Genomic DNA, 10,251 nt, shown 5'->3' on the forward strand with positions numbered 1-10,251 from the left:
ACAACGGAGGGAACAGATCCCCTGCTTCTTCCTGAAGCCCCGTGGGTGGGATGTTGCTGAGGACCCTAGGGGGCAGTTGAGGTGAAGCCCCAGCCACACCCCAAGTGTGGACAGACAGGGAAGGAAGTCGGCAGCTGCAGAGGCATAGCAGGGCAGTTCCTGGTTCTGAAAGTCTGCCGAGGGACCAGTTGTCGATGCAATTTGAGATTTTGTACCCTTTCCCCTAATATCTGACCCACAATGACCTGGAGTTTGGGGGACCAGCCCAAGGCCAAAGTGGGGAAACCCTTCCCTAAATGAGCAGCAGGATAGAAGCCACACTGGTGGAGGGGTGTGTGGAACAGTAGCTCCTTGGTGCAGAGAACCCCAAGGGCCTGTAAGCAACCACTTTCCCCTGGGGTGCCAGCCTTGAGTCAGGGGTTGCACCAGGCTTTGAGGCCACTCAGCGGAAGCCCAGTGGGCAGACCAGGAGGACCCTGCTCCAAATTCTTTATTGGCTGCGCTTTTTAATCCAATGCTTTTCAGAGTGTATTCATTCACCCCCAGAAATAGAGCCCTGGGCTTTTGGGGTGATTCTCATATGCCTTATTCATAATAAAACACCTGAAAAACCCACCACCAGACTTTTTCTCTGTGAATCCTTCATTCCACTCTACCCCAAAGTCCCACTCCCACAGGTGTGGAGGATTTAGAAGAGGTTAGGGGATCTGACATGGGCGCTCCTCGGAGGCTGGAAATGTGCGCAAGCCTGTTGCTTGTGCCTGGCCTCCCCCCTCCTGGGACATCTGCCCCCACTCCAGGTAAACATCTGGTCAGCACTCGATGGTACATATGATGTGAGGAAACCATTTCCTGTTTTGGAACACCTATCTATGGATTCCCAGGGAGACAGGACTTCCTCCTGGTGTGTGTGTGTGTGCGCGTGTGTGTGTTTGGAACACCTATCTATGGATTCCCAGGGAGACAGGACTTCCTCCTGGTGTGTGTGTGTGTGTGTGTGTGTGTGTGTGTGTGTGTGTGTGTGTGTCTGCCTGCTTCACCTCTCTAGCTCCCTGGGGAGCAGTGTAGGGACTGCCCATCCCCGTGGGTGCAGCCATCAGAATAGTAATTAGGAAGGTGGGGGCGGGTATTAAGTTGTCTAATTATGCAGCTAAACCTCAGCCTAGATAAACTTCCCTTCTACTTCACCTCTTTTCACAGGGCCTTGAAGATGGGGAAACCGGGGTGCTCAGTGGCACACAGGCAGCCCTGGGGCTTCTGGCTCTGGAGATTCTTGCTGGAGGAATCCTGAGAGCCTTCATTAAACCAAAGGTCAAGAGGTGGGAGTTCGGGAACAGGAACCTGCTAGTAAAAAGGGGACGCATAGAAGCCAAACTGCAGGAGCTAGGGTTGCTGGGATCAGTCACTAGCTTCCACACTGGCTAACAGGCACTGCACAGTGGCTGTGTAGGAGGACAGGGAGAGGAAGGCCCAGGTCTCTGCTGGGCACTCAGTGCAGGCCCTGTGAGCATTGCGGGCATGCGCCAAAGCACTGAATACAAAGGTCAAAGCTCATGATACAGAAAGGGGGGTTCTGCAAGACAAGCTCGGATATGATCCACAATGACAGAGGTCAAAGGTGAAATTCTGGGTTGTCAGGCCTGCATGGGTACTCCCTGCCCTAAGATCTTCCATTTAACCTACTAATGTGCCTTAAGCATCTACCATGCAGAGATTTGGGGGACACCCAGATAAGTCCATGTTGCTTGCCTTCAATTAAGTCACCAGGTCTAGCAGCTGAACTCACCTGGGAACTAGATATCCCATGGTGGCCACAGTAGGTCTGGTTTATGCCCATTGTCCCAGTGAGACTCATATTGCCCACTTTCACCCTCCGAAATGACCTGGTTTGGATACCTAGAAATTAGCACCATGGTAGGAATCCTTGGGGAAAGGAGGGCAGGGAGTCATCGCTGTGAAGAGTGAGGAAGAGACCCTGGTGAAGCCAGAACCAGTCAGCCTACTGTGTAATCAGAGGTCAGATCACCAGAGTGCAGAGATGACCAGAGGATTTGAGGGTGTCCGGTTCTCTGCCCTCAGATGTGGTGACCCACTCCTCACCCCCCGCCCCCAGTGTTAAAACAGAGGTATGCTTCTGGTTGTGCATGTTGCTGCCAACATGGAGAAAGGTCCCATGTTCAGCTACACTGGACTCTCCAAATTCCTTGAGTTGCATGGATGCAAAGTATGTACCCATCAGTGGAGCGGTCAGCTAATGAGTTATACAACCACACAGTAGACTATTAGTCAGCCAGGAAATGGGGTCAGGAAGTTCTCTGTACTGATCTGAAATAATCTGGCTATATTGTTGAGGGGTGGGGGGAATCTGGTTAAAAAGAATATATACTGCGTGTCCCAATTTGTGTCATAAAAAGGGAAAGAATATGGAGGTTAGCAGGTGAGTCCCCCTAGAGGCAACTTGGCAGGAAGACTTGGTGATGATTTTACCAAAAGAGTCGGTGAAAACCCTGTGAGGCATGGCTTCACCTGCCACAGGTGGGTTGATGAGACTTAGAACAGGCTCTATGGCAACTCTCAGGCTCTCGGAGATGTTATTATTGTTGAGGGCTGTGGAGTTGATCCAACTCAGCAGCCTCCTGGGACAAAGGAGAACTGACCCATAGACTTGTCTTGTCCGTCATCTTTACCAAAGCCGATTGCCAGGACTGTCTCTCTGCAGCCAGGGAATGGGGGGAGGGGGAGGGAAGGGAGGAGTTTGGGTTTGAACTGCCAACTTTTCATTTAAGATCCTCACACTTAACTATGGTGCCACCATGTGTGTGCATGTGTGCACACGCGTGCACACAGGAAGAGATGCCGGTGACACTGTGGGTAAAGCACTTGGCTGCTAGGTGCAAGGTCCAAATGGACCAGCCACTCCCTGGAGTATGATGGGGCAGTCAGCTTTTGTAAGATCGACAGCCCTTCTCCGAGTAGATGCTGAGACAGACAAGTGTGGGTGAGGGTGTCTATGTACATATGTCAGAACAAACCAGCCTCTAACAACCGCAGGGTCCATGGGCGCAATTGTGCAGCTATGGCATGTAAAGTTCATAGTAAAGTCGTGGAAGCTAGGAGAGAAAATAAAATAAAGGAGTAAGATACATTTGATGGTAGCATGCTCACCTCCAAGACGGCCACGATCTCAGCAGCCAGGTTGGCCCAGAGAGAGAATATTTTTCTTTCTTTTTTTTCCTAGAGAGAATAAATTTCTAACCAAGGCTTATCTATACTTAGGGGGGTATGCAAGCCCCACTGATGACAGTAACCACATACGTAACAGGAAGGGGCTATACCATAGGCAACAAAAAATGCCCTGCCCCCACCTAGAGGTGTACCCATAATAGGAAGGGGAGGGATTAGGGGTACACGTGACAAGATGGGAGGATCCTAGATTCAAGATGGCAGCCTGATCTTAATCCTCCTAGAGTTGGCTTGACCTTGTCTCTGGGCTCTCCTTCAGGGAAACAATCACTGCCCTTATCAGCAGAGTGTGGGCCCCACCTGTGGTGGGACAGACAATAGGTTATGATTGCTCTAGGCAGTGGTTCTCAATCTTCCTCATGCCATGACCCTTTCATACAATTCCTCATGTTGTGGTGATCCCCCCCACAACCGTCAAATTATTTTCGTTGCTACTTCATCACTGTAATTTTCTTACTGTGATGGATGGGGCGACCTCTGTGAAAAGGTCGTTTCACCCTCAAAGGGGTTGAGCCTCAGACCCACCGGTTGAGAAGCACTGCCTAGATGGCTGATGCCCTCAGGGAGACAAGGTCCAAGCAGCTGACCTCACAATGCGCCAGCAAGCAGGTGCTTGGCTGGGTATACAATATGGGAAACAACCTGAGGAAAAGCCTTTTTGGATCCCACATATATGCATATACAGATATGGGTATGTAGATTCGACAGGATATTGTATATGAGTAGTTGCCTTTGCTGCCGATGTGGTCCTAAAGGTGGTAGAACATACAGGAGGACTACATTAGGAAAATATTCTTAGGCCCTGGGGATTCGGGCCATCGGCTCAGGGAACACCAAGGTCCCCCACATAGCACAGTGCACAAAGACACGTCTCCATCCTACTTTGCTGAGGAGTGATGGGACTCCTGAAAGCACACGAGCAGCCACGTCAAGTGCAACTGCTGGTCTTGTCTGCAAGAAGAGTGATTAAAATGGAATGACATATGGGAAAAATTAGTCCAATTATGTTAGTATAGGTTGACCTGAGAAACAAATCCAGAGTTACTCATATATGTATAAGAAAGAGTTTTATATCACAAAGCAATTGTATGTTAAGAAACAACAGCCCGAAAGGGAAGGCAGAGAGAGTGGGTCTGGCCTCCAGTGAGCTATTTATCTCCATCAACCTCCAAATGAGGTCATCAATCAGCAAACTGATTGGCAGGCTAAACTCCACCCCTTTACTCTTAATACCCTCAAGTTGACAGGAGATGATGTCACTCCCACGCCAGTCCATTAATGGACCACCCAAACATCGGTCTCCACAAGCCTGAGACCAGAAGAACTAATCGTGTCCAGCTCTCGTGACCAACTGCTTGGAAAGGGATCACTTTAGAGCAGTGGTTCTTAACCTGTGGGTCGCGACCCCTCTGGGGTGAATGACCCTTTCACAGGGGTCACTCCATTCATAACAGTAGCAAAATTACAGTGATGAAGTAGCAATGAAAATGATTTGACGGTTGGGAATCCCCACCACATGCGGAACTGTATGAAAGGATCTCGGCATGACGAAGGTCGAGAATCGCTGCTCTAGAAGGTCGTGGGCAGAGTCAAAGAAACGTGGGACAGAGCTCAACCCCATTAGAAAGACCACCGAGGCTCCCTAGTCAGCAAGGGACTGGTGAACCCTCAACTACTGCCCTCTGCCACCCTCGGGCAGAGAACTGAACTCACCTGCATATAAGAATAATCAGCCACTTCAGATCAAAAGGCCTCACGACACGGGTGGACCTGGAGAGCAGAAGGCTGAGTGAAGTTAGTCCACCACAGAGGAACAAATACTGTGTGAGGACACTACACAAGACAACCAGACCCACTGCCACGGAGTCAATGCCAACTCACAGCCACCCTACAGTACAGGTAGAACTGGCCCTGTGGGTGTCAGACAATAACTCACTCTTTATGGGAGTAGAAAACCTCCTCTTTCTCCCTTAACATGGCTGGTGGTTTCGAACTGCTGACCTTGCATTAGCAGCCCAATTACTGTACCGATAAAAACCAAGACAAAGGCTTGCACACCAAAGGGAGCAGACTCTGAAAGTCCCCAAGGGAAGGGGACGAAGGCTGGAAGATGAAGCAGCCCTTGAAGACTGACAGGTGAAGACTTGGGTGAAGGGGAGGATCGAGGTTCTTATGAGGGCGAAGAGTAATTGGGGAAGGGTGGGGGGCTAGACGATGAAAGACGCCAAGGAGTGGTTGGAACTGTTGCTGAAGGCAGAGTTGATGTTCGGAAATGTAAACCCCTCATTGAACTCACAAGAAAAAAATTGTTTTTTAAAGATCAAAAGAGCAGTATTTACCCAAGGACAAAAATCAGAGGGTTCGGGAAGAAGGAAAAATAAAAACAGGAAAACTCAAAGAGGCAGCAGGGTACATGATGGGACCCAGAGGTGATTGCAATGGATGAGCTGAATCAGTGTGTAGATAAATTGTTTTAGGTAAAACCGATCATCTGCTCGGTAAACTTTCACCTAAGTCACAATAAAAAAAGCCTCTTTTCTTTAATTTCTTAAAAGAAAAAGCAAAAAAAATATGTACAGCTTTGGAAATCCAATGGGGCAGTTCTACTCTGTCCTATAGGGCCACTGTGAGTTGGAATTCACTGGACAGCTTTTCTATTTGTAGGTATAAATACACATTTTAACATAATATTACACAACGTACTAACATGTAAGTATGGTTGTGTATTAATCTATAATGTGATTGTGGTGGTCACCTAATCTGGTGTCAATTTAAGGATTAAGAGTGTAGGGGTGGAGTCTAGACTGTCAATCTGGAGATAGCCAATGAGACCTCCGTGTGGGCATGGCCTCCTGAGAATTCTGGGAAATCTGGTACTTCCTCCTTGGAGGCGGAAAACCTCTCTCTCTCTCTCCTCCTTGGAGGCGGAAAACCTCTCTCTCTCTCTCTCTCTCTCTCTCTCTCTCTCTCTCTCTCTCTCTCTCTCTCTCTCTCTCTCTCTCTCTCTCTCTCTCTCTCTCTCTCTCTCTCTCTCTCTCTCTCTCTCTCTCTCTCTCTCTCTCAGACACTGCAGAAAGCAAGCTACATGGACACAACCAGACCTTGAAAGCCGGAGAAGCCACAGAGAGACCCCTGCCAGCATTGAGATGTTTCCAGTGCCACTGGACCCAAAGACTTTCTACCCACTGACTTGTGATCACCCTGCATTTGGCTTCATTGCATGTGTTTTGTGAGTCTGAAGAGGACTTTATAGATTGGTATCGGACATATGGGCTAATATCAGACTTATGGCCTTGGGCTGGTCTGGGTTGGGATGTTTTCTCAATGTTCAATTCCCCTTGTATATAAACCTCTCCCTCATATACATATGTGTATTGATGAATTTGTTTCTCTAGTCTACCCCGACTAACACAGTGATGTTTGGTTTATTACTTATGTAACGCTATATAAACATAAAAACCCTGGTGGCCTAAAGGTTATGCATTGGCCTGCAGACCACAAAGTCAGCATTTCAAAAACATCAGCTGCTCCACAGGGGACAGAGAAGGCTTTCTGCTTTGTAAGGAGTTACAGTCTTGGAACCCCACAAGGGCCCTTCTGCCCGGTCCTCCAGGGCTTCTATGAGGCAGGGAGCTTGGTTTCTATGACCCTTACATCCACACACAGAGGACAATATACGTGCGGGTACATTGTATAGGTAGCTAAAGTTTATATGCACACATAGACTGATTGCTATGACGGAGAGTTCAGACATGCCTCCACCCTCCCAAATCTCTTATCAATTCTGACACCCCACTGCAGTCTCTCTCTCAGATGGCACGCTCTACTTCTGGGCTGGCTTGATTGTAACAGCCTCCCAGAACTCACAGGGTTTACTAGGGAAGCAGCAGGTAACAGTTCAGAATCACAGAGTGATGCCAAGTACACTTCTTTGTTCAGGACAGCCTCTTCTCAGCCTTACCCAAAGGTATGGCGCTCTCCAAGCCTTTGGCCTTTGCCAAGTGTCACAAAACCCTTTTAACTCCGCAGATTAAGTGCCCACAGGCATTCCACACATCCAGGAGGCTATGGACCAAAGGTGCTCAGCACTAGCAGTATAGGTATAAAGCACAGCCTCCTCCTTTCACACACACACACAAAAGATGTAAGCGACAGCCCACGCCACCAAGTCTCCTGCCTGAAGGCACTCAGCTTTCTTGCTCTGTGGGCCAAGAAGCACGCCCGTGTTGGGCTGTCTGTTGCTGACCTCCTGCTTCTGCTGTCTCTGTGTCTGCCACTGCCTCCAGCTATCTCTGTGCCACTGTCTCTGCCCACCCCACCCCTGAGCCCCCATCAACGAGGTTCAGGACAGGGAATCTCTCATCCACACTCAGCTCTTCTTTCTTGATGGAAGCAGGATCTCCTCTGGGCCATTTTAAGCCCAACAGGATGGCAACATAGAGTAATCCACACTTTAAAGGTTCCAGTACTTTATTTGTATGGTCTCACCCCTACAAGCATATCACGTCCCTAATTTACAGATTAGCAAACCCTCTAATCCTCCGATTGGCCCACAAGTGCCCCCAGCCATTTGGTGGGAGTTACATATGAAGTAATTCACAGCACTGCAAGGTGGTAGCAAGAGAGAGGCATTTCAATGTAGTCCCTTCTATAATTTTGCTAGATAGTTTTATTGGCATATGCTTATCATGTAATTTAATCGTTCAGTCATATTAAGAAGGTTTGTGCAATCATCCCCACAACCAAGTTCAGAACATTTTCTTCTCGTCCTCATTGTTATCAGCTCCCCACTTCCCCCACCCTTCCCTGCCATGCACCCAGGCAATTATCAATCCCTGTTACTGTCTCCATAGACCCTTTGGTTCTTTTTGAGGTTTGAACCATGTGAATGCAGTTCCCATTCAACATTCTAAATACCATTTTAAAATGTTGAACTAAATCCCTTTCCGTGTCTACGCGTATGATTCCCCTGACTTGCTCATTAAAACCCTCCTCATCCTTCAAAGTGAGGTTCAGAGCAGCCTCTTCCCAGCACTCCTCCCGGGTTACCTCTCCTGCACATTCAGAATTGCCTCACTGAAGACCATTTATTCGGTAGCTTTGGGTAAGGAGCTGCTGTGTGTGTGTGTCTCACTTCACCCACCAGATTGAAACCTTTCCCAGGAGGGACTGGGTCCGGTTCACCTCTGATCCTTCTGCATCACCACCTTCAACAACTAGTTGAAGCTAGACCAACAGGTTCTTTTTCCCTGACAGAGGAAGCACCCGAGATCCAGTGGGGTGAAAGGTGAATGCCTTCCTCAACGTCACAGACATGGCGCAAGTTTCAGGATGGAGATTTCTAATCCAATCCAGTTGTAGGTTCATCCACCACCCAAATGAGCCTGTCTTCCTTGCCCACCAGGAGCCAAGTCTTGTTCTTATCTGCCATAGCCCTAACTCACCTTCTCGTGGAACCCAGCTGCCCGTATCCCTTCCACAGCACCACAGGGATCATTCTGAAATACGAGTCTTATCACTTCGTCTTTGCTCCTGTTTAACCTCTAAAAGCGTTTCATGGGCTTTCCTTTCCCACCACCTGCACACCAGGACAGAGTTCACTTTCTCTCTCTCCCTTCCTTTCTCTGCATTTTCACCAGTCCCACGGAGCCCTCCGCAGACAGTGTTGAAGGACTGGGTGGGTAACCCAAAAGTCAGGGGTTAGAACCAACTAGTTATTCCTTGGGAGGAGGGAGTAGCAATCTGTTTTCCTAAAGATTACAATCTTGGAAACCGGAAGAATCATTTGCAAAAAAAAAAAAAGATAAAGAAATAGAAATGCATGTTCTCTACCTTGAAAGTAACACTAAAAGGTTAATGGGTACCGGAGTCGGTTTTTTTTGAGGTATTCTGAGGATTTACTAATACCCTTTCAAAGAATTAGCTGGTTCTTTTAAAAAGCAATCAGCCTAAGTACTACATTTTAGATTATTGAGTAATAAAACTCCTGGCCTGAAGAGAAAAAAAAAAAATCAGTTGTAGTTTGTCCTTTAGGATCAAGATGGGTAGGAATAACCAGATAACAATAGGTTTGTTTGTTTTCTAGAACCTGCTCCCAAGGTTCTTAGGTGGTACAAACAAACGGTACCACTTAAGAAAAGGCCTGACCATCTGCTTCCATGAAGATTGCTGTCAAGATTATTGGTCAAGTTAGTTTTGCCTCGTGGTGACCCTGTATGTGCAGAGCAGGCTTTCAAAGCTGTGACTTCTGAAGCAGATCATTTTTGCCTTACTTCAGAGTGGGTTTGAACCATTAACCTTCTGGATGAGAGCCAAGAAACGCTTATGGGGCAGTTCTACTCTGTAACAACACACAGCGTCCCTGTGAGTCAGATTTCAAGCGGTGGCTCCCAGTAACTACAGGATCCACCTCTGCAGCTGTAGTTCCATTCGGCATCCTCAGTGAGTGGTTCTAACTCCTAGCACACCCGTGTGCAACAGAACACTTGCCGGTCCCGCGCCATCCTCACGATCCTCGCTACGACTGAGCCCACTGTTGCAACCACTGTATCCATCCATCTTGATGAGGGTCTTGCTCTACCTTCCCAAGCGGGATGTCTTTCTCCAGGGACTGCAGTTGTCATTCACCCCTCGCAAAGGTTGGGAGGAAGCCTGAACTGATAACTAATTGCCTGGGTCTGTGCGCCGAAAACCCTCTCCATTCCCTCTGCCTAAAGTTTAATCCGCGGCCAAGCCCAGGTTCCAATGTCACCCCTGCGCCCCTCGCAGGCTTCCTTCCTCACCGCTCACCAGTCGAAGCTGAGCTACTCAAGTGGCCGTGGAGTCAGCCTGACGATAGTTTGCTCGGTGGTCCGTTTCTTCTATTATAAAATTTGGAGAAGGTGCCCATCTGGCGGAAGGGAGGTGGGAGGGGAGCGTTTGGAAGATTCTGGTAAGGAAGGCGCCCGCCCCTAAAGGCTCAGGACAAAGTTTGGTGGGTGTCAGGTTGACACTTTAGTGTCATTTGCC

The sequence above is a fragment of the Tenrec ecaudatus genome, chromosome 10, assembly GCF_050624435.1.
Source record: "Tenrec ecaudatus isolate mTenEca1 chromosome 10, mTenEca1.hap1, whole genome shotgun sequence".
NCBI classification, from domain to species: Eukaryota; Metazoa; Chordata; class Mammalia; order Afrosoricida; family Tenrecidae; genus Tenrec; species Tenrec ecaudatus.